The sequence below is a fragment of the Theropithecus gelada genome, chromosome 2 (assembly GCF_003255815.1).
Source record: "Theropithecus gelada isolate Dixy chromosome 2, Tgel_1.0, whole genome shotgun sequence".
Classification (NCBI taxonomy): Eukaryota; Metazoa; Chordata; class Mammalia; order Primates; family Cercopithecidae; genus Theropithecus; species Theropithecus gelada.
This window is the reverse complement of record NC_037669.1, coordinates 145,341,626-145,363,512: the sequence shown is the minus strand read 5'-3', so window position 1 is coordinate 145,363,512 and position 21,887 is coordinate 145,341,626. Positions and strand designations below refer to the sequence as shown.

Below are 21,887 nucleotides of genomic sequence, written 5' to 3'. Positions count from 1 at the left end.
ATGCATCATGTAACAAACTTTATTTCTAAATACTAAGAAAAATGTTTTCATTTACAACTTTAGTGTGTACGAAATCAGTGCATCACTGACAAGATACCAGTGACCCAAATTTTCATTTTTTTCACATCTAATACTTAACCCTGTCCCTGAATTTTTTTACGTACTGGTTGGCCTTTTGGTCTATTGATATACATTAGTTACGAATAAAGGTAACCCATAAACACAAATTACCATGTAAACATATCAATCAACATACCCACTTGCCCTGTCACTTGCTTCATCCCCAAATTGGGAAGAAATCTCTACGTGTCTCAATATAAGACAACTCTACGATGTCCCACACTGCCAAAACATGTCCAATATCCGTTGACTATATTTATTGATCCCATACATGTGGATCATGTATGCTTCCATACTCTTCTATAAAAAGTTGTTGCCTAGTCAGTGCTACCTCTTCCAGAGTTCTTCTCAACTTAGTTCTTACTGTTTATTCCTCATTGAAACTCACTGCCCTAATCAATAAAGCCCATCTTCTACATATTATTTCATATATTTTTTCCTCTATACGAGCTATCTCACATGATACCTACACACTAGTTATTGTATCTCCAAAGATTATTATTGTTGATTATTGAGCTACATTGTATTCATACAAAAATATCATGAGGTAGGTACTATGACTGTATTAAGATTGTACATGAGGAAGCTAAACATTATAGAGTTAAATTTGCCCCGGTCATACAATTAGTAAATGATAGAGTTGATATGTGACCTTAGTCTGCCATATTAAAGTACATTGTCTTAATCACTACATATATCCTTTCCAGTTTAACTTTTTCAAGTGTACTATTTCCTTTCCTTACGTGAAACCTGATTTTTCTCTGAAGACTACACTTACAAAACTTGTGTCAGGATTGCTCAACTCTCACTTTCACTCTTTTTCTCTACCACTCCAACACTCCTAATAGGTCAAGGGTCATGATAGGCAGCCTCTTTGCTACCCGCTGACCCCAATAGTCACACACAGTTTTCTGGGTTTTTGTTAGGCAGCTACAGAAATTCACCTGGAATAATACAGCACAGATACAGATCACACAGATACTGAGTTTCCAGTCTCTCAATACTCGTAACATCAATGGCCTATACTCCACACTATTTCAGCCATCATGTGGGCTTCATCATAATTGTATGCATGTAAAATTTGAAATTCTGAAACACTCCTCTAACTATGAGATCTTCCCCCTACATGTATTATATTCTCATTCCCTACATGTATTTTATTCTCATACTCCATTTACCTTGTTCTTCATCTTCTCATAACTTCCAGTTTTTCAACCCTCTCAGAGTTAATTTGATTTCTCTGGTTTTTAGGTCACTTATTTCACTTATCCAGCTGGAATGCATGAAACTTGTGGTTTTACATTTCAACTATTATCTTAATGCCACCCTAGAATCCCTTACCCTTATCATCCTTTCTCTCATCAAGTCCAAATCTAGTTATTTATTTTATATACTTTAATTGTTGGAGAGTATCTGAAAGTCATGTTAATTGGTTCAATTACGTTTTCAGGCTATGTAATCTTAATGATACCTATTTCTCTACTCCTTAGCACCACACTTTTTCGAAAGTTGAAAGTATCTTCAGATACTTCGAACAATGATTTTAGCCTGCCATGCTTTTAAAATGGATTTTTCTCTTCAATGTTCACACACCAACTTGCAGGTACATTTTAGGTCCTCATTGTCTTGATTTCTAAGCAACATTTGAGCCTTTTCATTACTTTATTAAACTTCCATGACATTAACAATAAAATATCATGGTACATGTCTATAATGCACATATTTGTATTTTTTTAATCCCCACTGATGGTTTCTCCTAATCTTCAGGTAGTATTTTACAGATAACAGATGCAAACCTAATACAAACAAGAAAATCTCTAAGCATTTTCTACCTATTGCTGATGAAGGGATTTTACACAGGAAGTGTCATTATTGTGCAAATGGGAGTTTTGTTTCACATATTTCCATAAGAGAGAAAAAATTTTTCCCAACATAAAGGGTTCAAAAATCCATTAATAAGTAGAGAATTCAAGATACTCTTTTAAAAATGTAAAGTACAATAACATTTTATGTTTCACTCATCAGATCAAAAATTTTGTAACATACTGTCGATAAGAGTGTGAGGAAATAAGCATTTCATTCGTAATCTTGTACAACCTCTGTGGAAAGCAGTAATCTTTCAAAGTTAAAAATGTATGCAACTTTGGACCCAGCAAATCTAATTTTAGGTAAATATTTTTAGATGTACATGTCCCTTCAACATAATGGTGTATGCGCAAGGATATGATCTGCAGCTTTGATAGCAATGGGAAGACACTGGAAACCACCTAAAAGTCCACAAATTATTGGAATAATTCAATATAACAGAGTATTGTGCCACATTTGGAAAGAATTATGTAGATTTTGTGTAATGATATATAAAATTTTACAATATATTTTAGGAGAGAAAACATAGTGCAAAAGAGTGTACATCATAAATTATTCTCATTTTCTCTCTCTCCTTCCATACACACACACACACACACACACACACACACACACACACACGGGGAGAGAGAGAGAGAGAGAAAGAGAGAGGGAAAAAAGGAGCAGGATGTTTCATTATAGCTTAACAGTAAGAGTCACAAGATGGAAGGTGAAACTATCAAATGGGAGCTGGAGCCACGGAGCAGCCTCAGTTCTGCAAGAGATGTTGCCGAGATAGAGAAGTATCTTGTCCTCTCTCCCTTTCTCCAGTCTGACAGCCTATTACCTGTGCATTCCACTGGCTGAGTCCAGTAGGAAATAAGCTCACATGAAGACTTGGAAAATGAAATACTCCAGGATCACTCCTCAGGATATATAAAACAGAAATGGATTGGAAGGTAAACAGGCCAGTTAGCTTTTCCTTTTTCTTAGCAGCCATTCTCATTTATAATATATAAATTATATGTAATAATTTATACCCATGTATAAATTATATATAATAATGTCATGTTTTATCTAACATGAGGCAACCATTCATTATATAAACTGAAATCCTCTTGCCCTATCTCCAGCGTTGTATCTCTCTCAAATACAGAATCTACAGAAAATTTCTGTCCAGGTGTGGCACCTTGTGGGGCCTGTTGACACAATGACTGAAAATGTAAATTAAGCACTATTAACACTCCTTAAACAAAATAATAACGGTATGGGGGGAGGGACTTAATTACATATATGGGAAATATACTAAAATATATACTGAAACACATGTGTCTGCCTGTATGTATACACATATGCACATACACATACACACACACCTGCATACCAAAGCTCACAATCACAGCTGCGGAAGTCCTCAGTTCTGGAGATAATTATAAAGGTGTGACTAATATTCATCATTTCTTTTCCCTCTACTCATAACATATTACTGTTACTCTCAAATCAGTTCGTCAGTACTTTTTATTTTCAAGAGTGTCTCAGACCTTAATTCCAGAAGATTTTACCTTTATTTGATTGGCCTCTATAATTAGCCAGGAAAGTAATGTGATAAATTCTAGGGAATCCTATGAGTTCCAAATGTAGTATTTCTTGCTATTATTTTACAGCAACAACCCAATTTTTCCTTGATAAGTTGGGACAGTGAGCCCTACTAATGCTAGAATTTCTCCTCCGACTGTTAATTGAGAGGCATAAAAGGCCATGCCTCTGAAAGTAACCCCATGGGAGCTTTAACTTCTGGATCTATTGCATCCCATAGTAGACACTTAGAAAAGTTTAAAGAAACTGAAAGAAAAATGTCTGTGAATGAATTATTAGGTATAATGGTGAGAGGAGTTCTTCTCACTTCCATTTCTTAAATGCAGAAACTCTGAATGCTGGCTGTGAGAGAACGAGCATCACATAATAGTGGCAGATTCAGAGCATAATACCACATGTCATAGGAGAAAACTTCAACTTCACCTGGTTTCCCATCAGGTACCATAACTGTCTTCAGTGGGCTATCCACCAGGCCTGCTGCTTCTGGGTATTGGGGTTTGTAGTTAGGTCAGAGAAATTCTCTGACCCTAGCTGTCAGCTTACTTTTGCACTTCTCTTGCAGCAAAATATGTTCCTAAGTCAGAAGCAATGTTGTACAGGCTAATATGATGGTGCATAGGGAATTCTCTAAGTCCATAGGTGGTGCTGCTGACAGGAGTACTGTGGGCATGGAATTCAAATTCATATCAAAAATGAATATATCAGTAAGGAAAAATTACCTTTACGATGGAAAAAGTTCAGCATCATCCACCTACCACAAGTTGATTGACCAGTACCTACAGAGAATCATGCCATAAAACACTCAATGCAGTTCAGAAATTAAAGACTTATCAGAGACAATGTAAGGTCAACCTTGATAAGAGAAAGTATATGCTGACTTTTTTGATATTCTAGGCCTGCTCACCAACAATCTTCCAATTCCGTTCTTTTCAAGTCCCTGACCAAGGAGAACAAACATTAATCATTGCCCACAACTCAGTGTAGAATTTTTCCTCATTTCTCCTTCCACATAAAATGAACAGCTACGTTTACCATCAAGGTCATCATAAGCACAAAAAAAGCTGTTGTCCCACTCCCAAATGTGACTTGTAAAGCCAATGAACTTCAAATGAAGTATAACAAGTAAATTCTGAGGGAAAAAAGTCAACCATGGGGAGGTTGACCTTTACCACTATCCTCTAGGATTACCCCTAAGTGGGACTGTAACATGGCAGCAGTCCACCTGCAGCCTGTGCCAGCATATTGTACAAATTCTCTGTAAACCAACCATTTCTCTCTCCATCAACAGGTCATAGAAAGTCTACATGAGGCCATACCTGTTGGTTAATGGAGGAGCAGCATTACAGAAAAAGTAGATGTCATACAAGTATAAGCCACCTTTTCATGTTATTTACTGGTGCTTTCAGGATTGGCTCAAGCAGTTGCTCAAATATTGTATGTCAATATCATTTCATAATGTACTGCTTCTGAACATATGCAACCTTAACATAAGATAATTTTCAAGTTTATTTCTGTTAAATTGTAATTCTAGAATTCCTCAATTTGGACCATCATAATTGGAAGACCTCAGTTATGTCTGCATCTCTGCTACTACAGAAGATACTCTTTTATGGTGCCTGTAACATCTCTCTGATTATTTAATCGTGACATGAACAAGGAACTCAAAGCTGTGAGCCTATACTTGTCTTTCTGTAAGTTCATCAAAGTGTCAGAAGCAACCATTTCAAAAACAGTTCTTGAAATATTTACTGTGACACTGGTAAGGAGAGGTTGCTACTTGTTTTCTCAAACATTGCCTTTGACTGGCACTTCATTCAGTAAATAATAAGCTCACTTAAGCAATTTAAACCATTGCATGCCAGCTATTAGTAATATCTCATTTTCCACCTGCAAGGAGCTCATGTTTGTTTTTGCACTCAAATGGGAAGAAACCCAATCTAACAAGCCCATTTTGAAAAGCTAACTCATGGGATTAATCCAATAATAAGAAGTTTGTCAATCAAAGTTCAATCAGAAAAATAAAGTCATAAACACATAAAATCAATGTGATAACATAAATAGGTGACAGAAGAAGCTGAGATTCAAATCATGGAGTAGTGGAGAAATTCAGAGATTAACAACGGCAGAAACTGCTTTTTGCTTTAGGCTGAAGTGGCAGAGAGATAGGAAGTACTAACAGAATTCAGGGGCTCATGTAAATAGAAGAATCTGAATTAGAAGCATCTGGAGCAAAAGAAGAGACATGACAACTTCCTCTATGCTATGTGAGGTGTAGTCATTGGGTGAAAGCACTCTGATATCTCCTTTCCACTTGTTTCTTAATATTTGACAGAACTTCCAATGGCCAAATCCTAATCGAAAAGAGCTATCCCTGGAGCCTGGGAAGTGCAACCCATAAGAGATCTGCCCACCTATAACTCAGCAGAGCAGGAAGGTGGGCAAAGATACTTAGGAGTAGTGAAAGTCACTTCCCTTGTGACATCTAGGTTTTGAGACCAACATGTAAAATAATAATCTGGAATGGTAAAAAATCATCTTGGAAATTCCTTAAGTTGACCATAAGGTGAAGAAAGGGTCTTTAAATACAAGAAGCACACCAATATGGAGATATATTCATGCCACAAGTGTTCCTAGAAGAACAGAAATCAATGAAACAGAAGTATAAATCTGTGCCCTCTCCCATCCATGCTCTCGAATATATGCAGATGGAGTAAAATAACAGAGACAATCATTGAATTTTTTAAAATTCGTACATAGCCCAGCATGGTGGTTCACGCCTGTAATCCCAGCACTTTGGGAGGCTGAGGCGAGTGGATCACCTGAGGTCAGGAGTTCGAAACCAGCCTGGCCAATCTGGTGTAACCCCATCTCTACTAAAAAAATACAAAAATTAGCTGGGCATGGTGGTAGGCTCCTGTAATCTCAGCTACTCAGAAGACTAAGGAAGGTGAATTGCTGGAACCTGGGAGGTGGAGGTTGCAGTGAGCTGAGATCATGCCATTCCAGCCCAGGGTGACAACATGAGACTCCATCTAAAACAAACAAACAAACAAACAAATGTATACATGTATGATGTGACTCCACTATTCTTTAAGTAGTTGTATGGGCAAAACTTAGAATTGATAATAAGACTCTGAGGCAAAAATTGACCAACCCGCTTAATCTACACCAAATTGTATGAGGTAAGAGATGTGGACCTAGTGTAGATGGAATAGACTAATGACATTTAAAATTTATAATAGTAGTAAGCTTGATTGAATTTTGTATAGGAAAAAATAATATATAATTTTTCATAAATCATCCAGTCTACTACATCTTTGAAGATAATAAAAGTACTACTAACAATTACACCAGGAAATGTGCCAGACAAACTCAGAAACGTCACATCCAAGTTATGATAATCTGTGAATGTAATTCTTTGGATTAGGGAACTGTGAGGCTAGTCTGTGCACCAATGATGTTACAAAATTATGTTAATTTTCTTAGATGTGACAGTGGTGTCATGGTTATGTAGGAAAATATCCTTATTCTTTGGATATGTATGTCTACTGAAGTATTTAAACATAAAGTATCATGATGCAGTCAACTTTTTATTGGATACTTTAATAAAAAGAAAAGACGCGTATGTGTGTGCATGCATGCGTGCATGCGCGCGTGTGTGTGTGCATGTTTGTGCGTAGAAAGAGAAAGAAACATGGAGCTAGCATGACAATATATTAATGGTAAGTTAGATAAAGGGTATTATGTTTCCATTGTTCTATACTTTCAACTTTTTCATGGGTTATAAATATCCACTCCCTCTCAAAATAATATTGCCTAGGGAAGTAAAAGAGGACAATATGGTAGATAATAGGACAATAGATAACAAATATTTGAATATATGTTTGTGGGGGCAATCACGTTGATTCCTAGCTCCTACCACACCTCTAGTGATTCAGATTTAATTGATATGAGATGAGATCAGAACCAATATATATTAATGCCTCTCAAATAGGGTTGAGAACCATTAGCTTTGACAATTAATTATATACTGGTGAATTTTAAGCCACACTCACTGTTCTTACTCCTCTCGTGCACTATATTTCTGCATTTCTAGCTGTCTGATCCATCATTTCTTCCATAGAACTACCCAGCCCCTCAAACTTGCAATGCCTAGAGACAGTATTATCGTCTTTTCCTACCATCTCTGTTTCTTCCAAACAGTTTTTATTTCTTTGCTTTTCTATTTTATTTTACTAAAGACACCTAAATTCTTCAAAGTACCTGAACTAAAATGCATCAAGTTATTCTTTCTCTACCTCTCCCACCCAACCAGCATCAGATGCTGCCATGTCTTCTTCTCAATTGCCTTCTTCATCACCACCACGCAAGACCTCATTATCTCTCTCACTGTACCACTACAAGAGTCTCATGGTTGGTCTCTTACTTCTATTTTATCTCTTCTTCAATGAATCATATGCCCTGAAACCAGAGTAAGCTTCCAAAACCACACCTCAAAAACAAATAAACAAAAACACCAAACTTTTGATTATACCCTAATACCTACTAAACTAAATGAAAATTTCATTTTCTACCTTTTAAAATCCCCCATCATATTATCCCAACTTAATATTCCAAGCTTATTTTTCATAACACCAATTACATACCTTATATTTGAGTAAAAATTCAGACCTGCATTTTCATGATCCACATCCATATTGAAATTATTCTTTGTACGTTAATGCTTTCCTCTCTTAACTTTCTCTTTAGAAACTAACTATTCTTTAAAGACAAAGGCACTCCTTCCTACAAAAAGTTTCTTTTATCCTGTTTAATAAATTGCCAGAGGACTTCATTTATATCAACTCCACTTTCTCACCTTTACTGTTGGAAAACTGAAGTTTTGCATAAGAGAAATACCATAAAAGTTCAGTGAGGTACAGCTGAGTCTCTACCAATAATTTAAACTCTAGATTTTGGAAAGAATAAAAATGGGAGAAGTTGTTTGGAAGCCAGAATAGAAGGATTGTAGAAACTGACTAGTAAATGAAAATTAATGCTCCCTTTTAATACACTAAACCACCTTGAAACTGTTTTAAAGTAACTTGAAACTGTTTTTTATTAAAGTTTAAATTGATAAATGCTCCAAAACAGGGCACATAAAGCTGCAGGTATCTTGTGATTCTATCTTATCATTCTAATGTCAGTGAAGAACCAAACTAAATGTCTTCTCTCATTTTTTATGTCACTATAACCTTTGGATAAAATTACAATCTTATACTAAAGAGCATTTGAATTAAAAAAAAGGCTGCCCATATTAAACACACTATATAAAAAATTATATGTAATGAATACCTGTATAATATAATTATGTGAATACCTGCTAAGTGTAAATATGCTATTGTGCTTCAATCTTTAATCCTGTGATTGTTTAAAATATAAAGAGAAAGGAGAAACAGAAATGTTCCAATGCTTTATCTCAAAGGAATACGAGATATGTAGTTTCCTGTAGGATTTTTGAGGCTGTAAAATATGATGTGTTGTTTCTTTTGGCAGCACAATTATTCTTAACATTTGACATTCCACTCAAAATAAGAAATATTTTTATTTATATTCTGTCCATATTTACGATTTAATTGAAAAACATGTCAAGAAAGTAACAAAATCATACAGAATTCAAAATGCAAGGTATAAAAGTGCAAAAGAGAAAAAAAAGCTGTCATCCAGAAATGAAAGAAGTAATAGACCAAAGAGAAAATCAGTGATTAAAAATATTCGTATTCCAATCACTTATTGTGATGTAAAAGACAAATATTAAAAAATAAATGAAAATCTCTATTGTAGAAGTGAACAGAAGTAAAATTATTTTATCTAAACAAATTTGTCATAGGAAATGAAGTATCTAGAATAAAAAGAATTTCAACAGAAATCATGAAAGTCATAATAAAATTCTTCTAAAAATGAATTAATATGACTATATCAGGACATATTTTTATTAAAGGTATACCTCACAATATATCACATTATTTCTATTTACTACTTAATTAGTTTCCTTTGTAAAATTATCTTTAGTGAGTTTTATATATTTATTTTAAAGGCATAAAGTTTTTAATTATGTATTTCTTTTCTTAAGTGAAAAGTATTCTCTCAGTAGTAAGAGATAAGTTTTTATACTTTACGTAAATCAGAGCATACAATTTCCGTGGTTACCTAAATAAGTTTTTCTTTTCTTTTCTTCTTTTCTTTTCTTTCAGATACTAATTTTTGCTTTGCTTTTTTCCAAATCACTATTCTTTTCTGTTGAGAAAAGTTTGGCATTATAGTGAGTTTCTATTTTTTTTTTTTTCCTAAATAAATATCATCATCTTTTCCTCTACAATTTTCCTCAACTACAGTTAGGTTTGGTTTGTATGCATACTTCTATAACATACCAAATAATTTTTTCTTTTAATTTCTTCAAAAGATTCTAATTTTTGTCTTATTCAACATTCCACTATCAGTCATTGAATATATTTCAGGCTCCATAATCATCAAGTTTCTTATAACATAAGTTTTAAATGCTAGAATCTCTAGGAAGTAAGTTAATTTGACACTGAAAAACATATTTTATATATGAATAAGCACATACTCCCTAAGTCATTCATTCCTTTCACTTACATACCCACATCCTTTTAGTCAATAATCCTATTGGCTCTGCTGTCAATATGTCTACAGACTGCATCCACTTCTACCTATCTCTAATGTAGAAGTAGATGTAGAGATTATCAGCAAATGTAGAGATGTTAGAAGTGGATGGAGGGCCGGGCGCGGTGGCTCAAGCCTGTAATCCCAGCACTTTGGGAGGCCGAGACGGGCGGATCACGAGGTCAGGAGATCGAGACCATCCTGGTGAACACGGTGAAACCCCGTCTCTACTAAAAAATACAAAAAAACTAGCCGGGCGAGGTGGCGGGCGCCTGTAGTCCCAGCTACTCCGGAGGCTGAGGCAGGAGAATGGCGGGAACCCGGGAGGCGGAGCTTGCAGTGAGCTGAGATCCGGCCACAGCACTCCAGCCTGGGTGACAGAGCAAGACTCCGTCTCAAAAAAAAAAAAAAAAAAAAAGAAGTGGATGGAGTCTGTAGACATATTTACTCCTTTCTAATATATCATTTCTCACCTGAGTTATCATCACGGTTCTCCAACTGGTCTCTTGCCTCTATCTTTGCCCCATCTTTCCTCTCTCTGCTCTTCCCCTCTTTTTATAGCTTATTACCAAATACTGTCAAGCTATAAATCAAAATTGTCTCCATTCTTCCCATTATACTCAGAGTTAGGGCCAAAGTTTTGTCATTTGCCTAAACTGCGGTCCATGATCTGACTCCCATTGCCTCTCTGACTTCATCCCTTACCAATCTTCCCTTCACTCTTTCTTCTTTATTCGCACAACTCCTTACTCTCTCTGTAGCATACCAGACTTGACCCTTGCTTTAGCATCTAGAAGGATAACCCAAAGTGTTTTATCCTCATCGAGTTCAACAGAACATGATATGTCACTACAATAGATTTTTTTCTCATATTTGTTCAGAAAATAGGTATTGAGCTCCTCTATTTGCCAGATACTCTGCTAAGTTTATGAAATTCAAATGTGCAAAAAGAAGTCAGTTTCCACACAGAGCAAACAATCTAGCAAAGGAGATAAATGCTGTGATAGAGATAAGCAAAGGGAGCTATGAGTCCAGAAGATGATATATCAGTATACATTGTAGACACTCAAGCTTCAGAGAAGAGTTCAGCCCTGAAGGATTTGCAAATGTTATAATGGTTAAGAAGGAATTCAGAGGGGATTTCAGTCAAGGAATAAACAAAGTCACACAATTAGTAGAAGATGGGATCAGTTTGGAGAAATGCAAGATAGGTCCTGACATTTTGAGCTAGAGTGCTAACTAGAGATGTCCAATAGACGGATGGATACATGAGTCATAAACTCTGGACAGAGATTAAAAAATAAAGTTGAGATATAGATTTTGGTGTCATTTCAAAATGGCTTTTACAAATTAATTTTAAGGTAAATTAAATTGAGTGAGGAGTCAGATCAGAAGAGATTGCTTAGTGAATCAAACTAAACATGATTATAAGAAAGGAAATCCTAGGAAAGAGCCCCAGGGACCATCAGAATTTAAGGTAAAAGCAAGGAAAAATGGACCCATAAAGTAAGGTGAACAGTATGGTCAATAAAAGAAAACCAGACAGCAATACAGAAGAAGAAAACATGTCAACACTCTCAAGTGATACAGAGAAAGCAGAGGTGTAAGAATTCCATTAGTTGAGGAGTTTTTGCTGGTCTTAGCTAAAAAGATTGTTCAGTAGTTTGATTGCCTCTAAAGTCAGATTATAACTCTTGATGTGTACATAGGTGATGTTAATAGGAGGAGGCAGATACTTAAGGATTGCAAATACAGACATGAGGTGGTGGGCTATGAAAGGGAATAAAAAATAGAATGCTCACTGAAGGCAGATGTGCAATAAAGGAAGTTTTTTAAGGTGCAAGAAACATATGGATGCTTAAATTTGAATGAAAAGGAGCCAGAGAAAAAAAATTTTGAATAATAATAACAATAAATAGCATTTATGTCATGTTTATTTTATGAACAGCTCTATTTTAAATACCTTATCTGAAATAAATTATTCAACACTAGAGTGAATTTTTATCCTCATTTAATAAATAAGAATACATAGGCAAAGACACGATTAAGTAGTTTTCACAAAGTTGCACAGTTAGTAAAAAGCGAGTCAGAATTTCAAACCAAGAAATATGGTTTTAGAATTTTCTCTTTCTCTCTCTCTGACGATATAGTAGATAGATTAACTTCAAGGGATCATTTGACAGAATTAAGGACATGATTGAGATTGAAGATAGATAATGAGTTTAAGATAAAATAAGCTGAGAACACACCCCACTCTTCTCATGGAAGGAACATGTTACTCCCAGGATACTAAGTATGGCTCTCCTCATTTGGAAGATTCAAGCAAAGAATCCAGTTAATTAAGTTAGGGGAGAAGCCAGATAAGAAAATAAAGTAGCATACGTTTGTGTAATAATTCATGGATGATGATGATGATGATGATGATGATTATTATTATTATTATTATATAAGGAGCAGATACAAATTAATGGGAGTAGGTAGAATTTTGTTTATCCAATCAACTATGCAGTCTAAAAAAATAAAGCTCATTGTTTTGGTAGCAAATTACATTTTTTTAAGGTAATTTAGCAGGATTCAGGATCCCCAGAAATCAGCACAGTTGGTAGGTAGCTCCACTCGGAGTCATCTTAAGCCCAAAGGAGCAAAAAATCCAAGGAACAAGAATGAATAGGGGTTGGCATCCCATTGTTCTGTGGGCTCATGTATTGTATTCGAATTTAATCATCTGATATATTATCTTAATATCATTAAAATATTTATTTTAAAAGATGATAGATTGAGTAATTGATTTCACAATTGATTTTACAATTAATCTATGATCTTTTAAAATAAGTATTTTATAATACCAAGTATTGTGATGGTTAATATTGAGTGTCAACTTGATTGAAGGATGCAAAGTACTGTTCCTGGGTGTGTCTGTGAGGGTGTTGCCAAAGGAGATTAACATTTGTGTCGGTGGACTGGGAAAGGTAGACCCACCGTCAATGTGGGTGGGCACCATCTAATAGCTGCTGGCACTGCTCAAATCAAGTAGTTAGAAGATAGAAAGAGCAGATTTGTTAAGTCTTCTGGACTTCATTTTTCTCTTGTGCTGAATACTTCCTGACCTTAAACATCAGACTCCAAGTTCTTCAGCTTTTGGACTCTTGGACTTACACCAGTGGTTTGCCAGGGACTCTCCAGCCTTCCACCACAGACTGAACACTGCACTGTTGGCTTCCCTACTTTTCAGGTTTGGGACACGGACGGGTTTCCCTGCTCCTCGTCTTGCAGATGACCTATTGTGGGACTTCACCTTGTGACTGTGTGAGTCAATACTCCTTAATAAACTCCTTTTTATATGTACATCTATCCTATTAGTTCTGTCCCTTTAGAGAACCCTAATACAGGTATAATATTTATTGTAAAAAGATTTGAAAAAATATGTAGAATTGCTTATAATAATTCATGTGTAATCCCATCAAGGAGTGAAAACTCTAAAAATCTTGAGATTTATGTGTTTCTAATGTTTTACAGATACACATATGCCCATGTCCAAGATCACATAATATAGAGAATCTCTAGATTCCCTGCTATTACTTACATATTATTTATCTTATCTGATGAGCATGGTCTAATATAATTTGAAAGTCTTTTAAAACCTTATTTAATGTCTATTTAACATCTTATTCAAGTAATAGTCCATAATTTATTTGGCTATTTTCTATTATTTGTCATTGAAGCTATTTTAAATTTTTTTACAAATATAAATAAGCCAGAAATGAATATCTCTACAATTAAGATTTTATGTTTAATTTTTTATCAGATATTTTCCCAGAAGAAAACTATTAGATTAATAAATTTGAGCTTTCAAAAGTCCTCAATGAATTTTTCTAAATCTTCGTATAGAAAAATTGACAATTTACCCTCCACCAGAGTGCATGAGAGAGACTTCTTCACCTATTGAAGGAGGAGACCACTTATTATCTAGAGAAAAAACAAACAACTGTATTGATTGTTTGTGAATGGGAGAGATGTACTTCTTTATGTATTATAGTCACTCTAAGCAAAACAAGAGGCTAGAGGAAGTAGTTAAAGATTTGGCAGAGTTTCAGAATGCGGAGATTTAGGGATTGGATGAGTTTCATTTTTGGGAGCATGGTTACTGGAGTTAGGCTGTTGTCGATCAACTAACGTTCAAATGTGTGGCATTGTTATCCGTTGTCTGACTTTCAGAGCCACGGATATGGATGCAAAGCATCTGAGTAACCGAGGTAAGATTAACCTCTATTCTTCTTTATTACCTGACCAAAGTTCAGGATTCTGATGAATAAACTATTCATTTTGTCATTGTTTGGATTTTGAAAGTATAAAATTTTTATTTTACATCCTATCTCTAACATAACTGAGAATTATATTTTAAATATTTGTTAAAGGTAAAAAATAAATGAGATCTCATTGAAGTTATCAAGTGGATTAATAATGAGGTTTAATTTTTTTGTATGTTTCTTTTGCTAATACCTATAATGTACAAGTGTACTAGGGGATGCTAAGACAAATAAGACCAGTAAACATTTACAGGACAGTTGGAAAATCTGGAAAATAATCAGACAATTGCTATAGAATGTGCTGAGAGTTGTCATGGATCTAAGTTAAGGTGGGCAAGTGCAGAAGAAGGGCATGCTTCCCATGAGAGATAATGCACGAGCTGAGCCCTGAAAGCCAGAGCATCAGCTACAAGGATTCAAAATGGAGAGAATGTGTGAAACATCTGAGAGTTCTGAATATTTCCACACAGACAGAGCAGAAAGGGTAATCATTAGTGATGAGACTGTAGAGGAAAATATGAATATATTTGTAGTATCACACCAAGGGAAAAAAAAGTGTGAAGATTCTGTCACACTATATAGTTGACTATATAATTGCCTAGCTGATAGAATGTGTGAGATGCAGAAGTAAACAGAGTGAAATCATTTACATTAGGATGACTCCTAGTTTACTGATGTAGACTAGAGAGGAGATGCTGCATGCACAGACATAGGGAGCTGGAATGGAAGGAGACTTGAGGCAGGATAGAGAATAAATTCAGTTTGGGACACATTGCATTTGAACTGCCTGAGGGAAATATAAATGTAAAAGAGAGGTTTTCTCCTCTCTACCCTTACCTACAAGTCCCTCCTGCTAGAGTCCCTTCCTTGTGCCTTCTCACTCCCCAAATTCTAGTAGGTTAAGCTATAGTCAAAGTTTAACCCATTAGTCATAATAATCTTTGTCTACCTGAATTCAGTTGAAACATTTGCCTAAAAACTATTTAAATGACACTCATCCAGATGTATGAGTTTTGCCCTTTCAAAAAAGCTGCTCTTACCTTGTTGTATGGCCCTTGTATGAGATAGGATCAACATATTGGACAGCAAGTCTGTTGGCTACTTGTATTTCAGTAAATAGCAACTAGAAATGAACAACTCATTGAGTGAGGTAAAAAACAAGTTGGAGGTTGATTTGAGGAAAGAGTGCATGCTTTGGGGAAAGTATGCACTTATTACTGTAAATTGTTTAGCTCAGTCACAGTGAGTGACAGCTGAGATGTGATAGAATAGAGAAAGTGTTTTCCTAGTAAAGGGTGATGAGCTGTGTTGGGTTCTGTGTACATGGTATGCCATGGCCATATTATATCTTAATAGATGGAATCCTAGGGTGTGATCACTGCCATGGTATTGTACATTAGTGATTTATTTGCTTTTATTTGTATGTAAGGGAAGAGCACCTTCCTAGAGATTAATAGACATTGAAATGCATAGATACAAGGTTTGATTATTACTAAGATTCCCTTTTCCCCCTGCCTTACAACATAATAAAGCTTTAATCTAAATTAGGTTTTCAAAATTATACGTAACAAAAGAGGAAGACACATAAGCTATGCTGACATTCAGAATATATAGTAATTGCCCAGGAAGATGCACTATGCCTGTAGCTGATTAATCATAAGCTTTGAATATCATTTAGTTATTTTATATACATCACCCAAAAAAGTATCACTAATGTTTTAAATGATACTCATGTAGCAACTGTCATTGCCTAACAAATGAAACAGACAGATGTGAACAGTGATAACAAAGATGTATATCTTTGTTCTAAATCAAATAGCACCTTCTCAGAGACAATAGTTTAGCAAGAAAAAAGAAATGTGAATGAACAGATTTTTTACACATTTAACACAATGGGAAAAGAATTGTATGCATGTCTGATTTTTGTGATTTGACTCAAATTAAAATCACTATGGGGTCAGGAATTAAAAGGAGCCCAGTTCGCAGTAGTATGGATTAGCAATTCTAAAATTGCTATCTGTGATTTTAGGATTGAGCATATGAGGGAGTAATGCTGAGAAAAATGAAAGCCACAAGACTGCCAGTTGGAGAATGGAACTAGAAATGTAAAAAGAAAAAGACAAGAATAGCCTCTGTTATAATAAATTTAAATGGAAGTAATAGTATGAATGTATAGATTTTAATATATAAATAAAATTATAGCTATTGATTATATATCTAGATATATGCATGCCTATATTTTGTAGTTCTTTATATTAAAAGGAACTAAAAATAAAGATGCCTGTACAGCAATGAGCAAACCTAGTTCTCATATATTAGTTTCCCGTTTTTTGTAGTCAGTGTTTCTTAATTATAGTAAATTATACATAAAAATCTATCATCTTAGCCACTTTTGAGGGTACAGTTCAGTGATGTTACGTACATTCACATTGTTGTACAGAACTTTTTCATTTTCCCAAACTGAAACTTTTTACCTATAACACACTAATGCCCCATTTCCCTATGCTACTCAGCCCCCAGCAACCATCATTCTACTTTTAGATGTTAGTTTCTGTATACTATACCCTACTAACAGAAGCGGGAGCTCCATAGAGAAATGAATGAGTCCACAGCTACGACAGAGGAGTATAAGACCTGTCTGGAACATATCATTGTGATATAAAGAAAGGAAACTTTAAATAAAATAATAGTAATAGAGCAAAAGGACACTGAAGACAGATTGAAGGGTCTCTCACTTGACAAATTTCAGACAATTTCATGAAAATGAATAATGGGACTAAAAGAATCTTCCTGAAATAAAATAATAATCTATGATTCCATACTAATATATGTATGTAAACAAATATATACATATATGTATAGAGGTCCTCCATGAGGGTCCCACCCCTGCAGCAAACTTCTACCTGGACATCCAGGCATTTCTATACACCCTCTGAAATATAAATGGAGGTTCCCAAACCTTAATTTTTGACTTCTGTGTACCCTCAGGATCAACACCACATGGAAGCTGCCAGGGCTTGGTGCTTGCACCCTCTGAAGCAATGGCCTGAGTTACACCTTGGCCCTTTTAGCCCTTGATTTAGTTCTCAGCTAGAATGTTATTGGTGTAAAGAAATAGTACTGACTTTCATATATTGATCCTGAAACGTTACTGATGTTACTAGGTCCTGGAGCCCTTTGGCAGCAGCATCTTTAGAGTTTTCTAGTTATAGACTCATATAATCAGTAAAGAGAGATAGATGGACTTTTAATCTTTTTATTTTTTTATTCAGATGCCTTTTATTTCTTTCTCTTGTCTGATTACTCCAACAAGGACTTCCAGTACTATGGTAAACAAGAGTGGTGGGAGTGAGCATCCTTGACTTGTTTCAGTTCTCAAAGGAAATGGTTTCAGCTTTTGCCTGCTCAATATGATGTTGGCTGGATTTGACATAGATGGCTCTTAATATTTGGAGATATGTTCCTTCAATGATTAGTCTGTTGAGGGTTTATATTATGATGGGATATTATATTTTGTTGAAGTCTTTTTCTACAATTATTGATATAATCATACAGTTTTTGTATTCTAATATTTTATATGGTGAATTACATTTATTGATTTGCATATATGGAAACAACCTTGCATCCCACAAATTAGCCTACTTTATCATGGTGAATTAAGTTTTTGATGTGCTGTTGGGTTGAGTTTGCGAGTATTTTGTTAAGAATTTTTTATGTCTATGTTCATCAGGGGTATTGACTTGTAGTTTTCTTTTTATGTTGTGTCTCTGTCAGATTTTAGTATCAGAATGATGCTGGTTTTCTAGAATGAGTTAAGGAAGAGCCCCTTCTCCTCAATTGTTTGGAATAGTTTCAGTAGAATTGGTACTATTCAGTAGACTAGTTCAGTAGAATTGGAATAGTTTCAATAGAATAATCGTTGTATGTCTGGTAGAATTCAGTTGTGAATACATCTTCCGTCTGGTCCAGGGATTTTTTTTTTTTTTTTGGTTGCTAAGTTTTTAATTACTGATTCAGTTTTGAAACTTCTTATTGGTCTGTTCAGGTTTTTCTTCCTGGTTCATTCTGGGAGGTTGTGTGTTTCCAGGAATTTATCTATTTCCTCTTGATTTTCTAATTTGTGTACATAGAGGCGTTAATAATCATCTCTGAAGATCTTTTGTATTTCTGCAGGATCAGTTATGATGTCATTTTTGTCATCTGATTGCACTTATTTGAATCTTCACCTTTGTATTTTGTTATTCTAGGTAGTGGTCTATCAATAATAACAAGTTCATGATTTTATTGATCTTTTCTATGGATATTTACATCACAATTTCATTCAATTCTTCTGTAATTTTAGTTATCTCTTTTCTTATGCTTTTGTTGTTTTTTTCCTAGTTCCTCTAGGTGCAATGTTACATAGTTAAAATGAGATCTTCTAATTTCTCGTTGAGGACATTTACTGCTATAAACCTTTTAACACTGCTTTAAATGCATCCCAAAAATCTTGGTAGATTGTTTCTCTATTTTCAATAATTTGAAAGATTTTTAAAATTTTGCCTTGATTTCGTTTTTTCACCCAAGAGTTATTCTGGAGCAAGTTGTTTAATTTACATATTTTTATGAAGTTTTGAGAGAACTTATTGGTACTGATTTCTATTTTTATTGCACTATGGTCTGAGATTGTGCTTGGTATAATTAATTTTTTGAATTTACTGAGACTCTCCTTATGACTGAGCATGTGTTCAATCATAGACTATATTATGTGTGTATGAGAAAAATATATTTTGTGGTTTATAGGTCAAATATTTTATAGATATTTATTAGGTCCAAATGGTCAAGCATTGAGTTTAAGAATTTATTTGTTAGTTTTCTGCTTTGATGAACTGTCTAACATTGTCAGTGGGATGTTGAAGCCCTTTACTGTTATTGCAACTTTCTAAAAATTTGTATAGGCCAAGAAGAACTTGCTTTATATATCTGGGGGCTCTAATATTGAGTGTGTATATATTTAGGACAGTTAAATTTTCTTGCGGAATTGAGCCTTTGATCATTGTGTAATGTCCATCCTTGTCCTTCCTGATGGATGTTGGTTTAAAGTCCATTTTATCTGATTTAATAATGGTGACTTGCTCTTTTTTTGTTTTCCATTTGCATGGTAGATCTTTCTCCACCCCTTTACTTTTTGCCTATGGGCCATCATTACATGTGAGATGTATCTCTTGAATACAGCATACAGTTAGATCTTGCCTTTTTATCCAGCTTTTCACTATGCCTTTTAAGTGGGGTGTTTAGACAACTTACATTCAGGGTTATTATTGGTACATAACATTTTGATCCTGTCATCATGTTACTAGCTGGTTGTTTTGTAGATTTGATTGTATAATTGCTTTATATTGCCTGTGGCCATGTCCTTAAGTTGATTTTTTGGTAGCTAGCATCAATCCTTCATTTTCATGGTTAGCATTGTCTTAAGGACCTCTTATAAGAGGGTAATAACTTTCCTTGGTGATTACTTGTTTGAGAAGTATCTTATTTCTTTTTCGTTTATGAAGTTTAGTGTTGTGAGGTATGAAATTCTTGGTTGGAATTTCTTTTCATTGAGGATGCTGTAAATAGGCCCCCAACATTTTCTAGTTTTGTGGTTTCAGCTGAGAAATCCAGTGCTAGTCTAATGGGTTTCTCTTTGTAAGTGACCTGATCTTTCTTTCTAGCTGCCTTTAACATTTTTTCTTTCACATTGATCTTGGAGAATCTGATGACTATGTGACTTGGTGATAGTTGCCTTATATAATATGTCACATGGTTTGTCTGTATTTCTTAAATATGCATATCAGTTTCTGCAAGACTGGAAAAATTTTCGTGGACTATCTACTTGAAAATGTTTAAGTTGCTTATTCTCTCTCCTCTCAGAAATGACAATGAGTCATAAATTTGGTTTCTTTACCTAATTCCACATTTCTTGGAGGTTTTATTCATTTTGAAAATTCTTTTTACTTTATTTTTATCTGACTCAGTTAATTTGAAGAACTGGTCTTCGAGTTCTGAGTCTCTTTCCTCAGCTCAGTCTATTCTGCTGTTAATGGTTCAAACTGTATTATGAAATTCTTATAATGAATTTTTAGTTCCAGAAGTTTATTTTACTTCTTTCTTAAAATGGCTATTTTATCTTTCAGCTCATAAATCATTTCACTAGATATTTTTGGACTCCTTGGATTTGGTTTTGACTTTCTCCTGGATCTCAATGAGTTTCCTTGCCATCACATTCTGAATTATCTTTGATATTTCAATTATTTCAAACTGACTAAGAACTATCAGCCCTGGGGGATAATTGTTTGTCTGAAGGTAAGGAGACACTCTGGCTTTTTGAAAGGCCAGAATTCTTGTTCTGGTTCCCTTTCCCATCTGAGAGGTCTGTTGTCCTTTTAATTGTGGTGTAGGTAGAGTATACTTGGCTTCATTTCTAGGTGCTTTCTGAGGGATAAAAGTATGGAACAGGTTATGAAAGTCTATGTCATCCTTGCACAGAGGCCATGCTAGTCTTCTCGGTATTATCCCAATTTTAGTGTATGTTCTTCTGAAACGAGCACTGAAAGATCATTTGACCATATATATGTGGGTTTAATTCTGGGTTCTCTATTCTGTTCCATTGTTCTATTTTTATACCAGTAGCATACTATTTTAATTATTGTTGCTTTATAGTAAGTTTAGAAATCTAGAAGTGTGATACTTCAAGCTTTGTCCTTCCTGTTCAAAACTATTTTGGCTATTTGGAGTCTTTTGTTATACCATATGTATTTTGAGATAATTTTTTTTATTTCTGCAAAAAATGATATTTTGATAGGGATTGCATTCAATTGACTTTGAGTAATATGGATAATTTAACAATATTACATCATCTACTCCATGAACATAGGATATCGTTCTACATGTTTTTGTCTTTTACAGTTTCTTTTGGCAATGTTTTGTAATTTTCAGTGTCCAAGTCTTTGTCTCCTTTGTTAAGTTTATTCTTAAGTATTATATTCTTTTTCTATGCTTTTGTAAAAATAAGGTTGTTTTCTCAATTTTCTTCTCAGATAGTTTGTTGTTAGTGTATGGAGATATAATTGATTTTGTTGTACATTGATTTTTGTACTGTGCAACTTTGCTAAATTCACTTATTGGTTCCTTTAAAAAGAGAGAGAGAGAAAGAGAGAGAGAGAGAGATGAGGTCTCATTCTGTCACCCAGGCTAGAGAGTAGTGGCACAGTCTTAGCTCAGTGTAGTCTCAAACTTCTGGGTTCAAACAACTCTCTTGTCTCAGCCTCCTGAGTAGCTAGGATTATAGGCATGCACCATACTGCCTGGTTATTTTTTTAATTTGTGTGTGTG

The 21,887-nt window shown here is 34.7% G+C and overlaps 1 non-coding gene across 1 annotated transcript; it reads right to left on the bottom strand.

Moving 5' to 3' along the window:
- Window positions 1-20,996: 20,996 nt before the first annotated feature.
- Window positions 20,997-21,103, bottom strand: LOC112619839. Its single transcript, XR_003118340.1, has one exon. It is a non-coding gene; the product is annotated as a U6 spliceosomal RNA (small nuclear RNA).
- Between the last annotated feature and the right edge of the window lie 784 nt (window positions 21,104-21,887).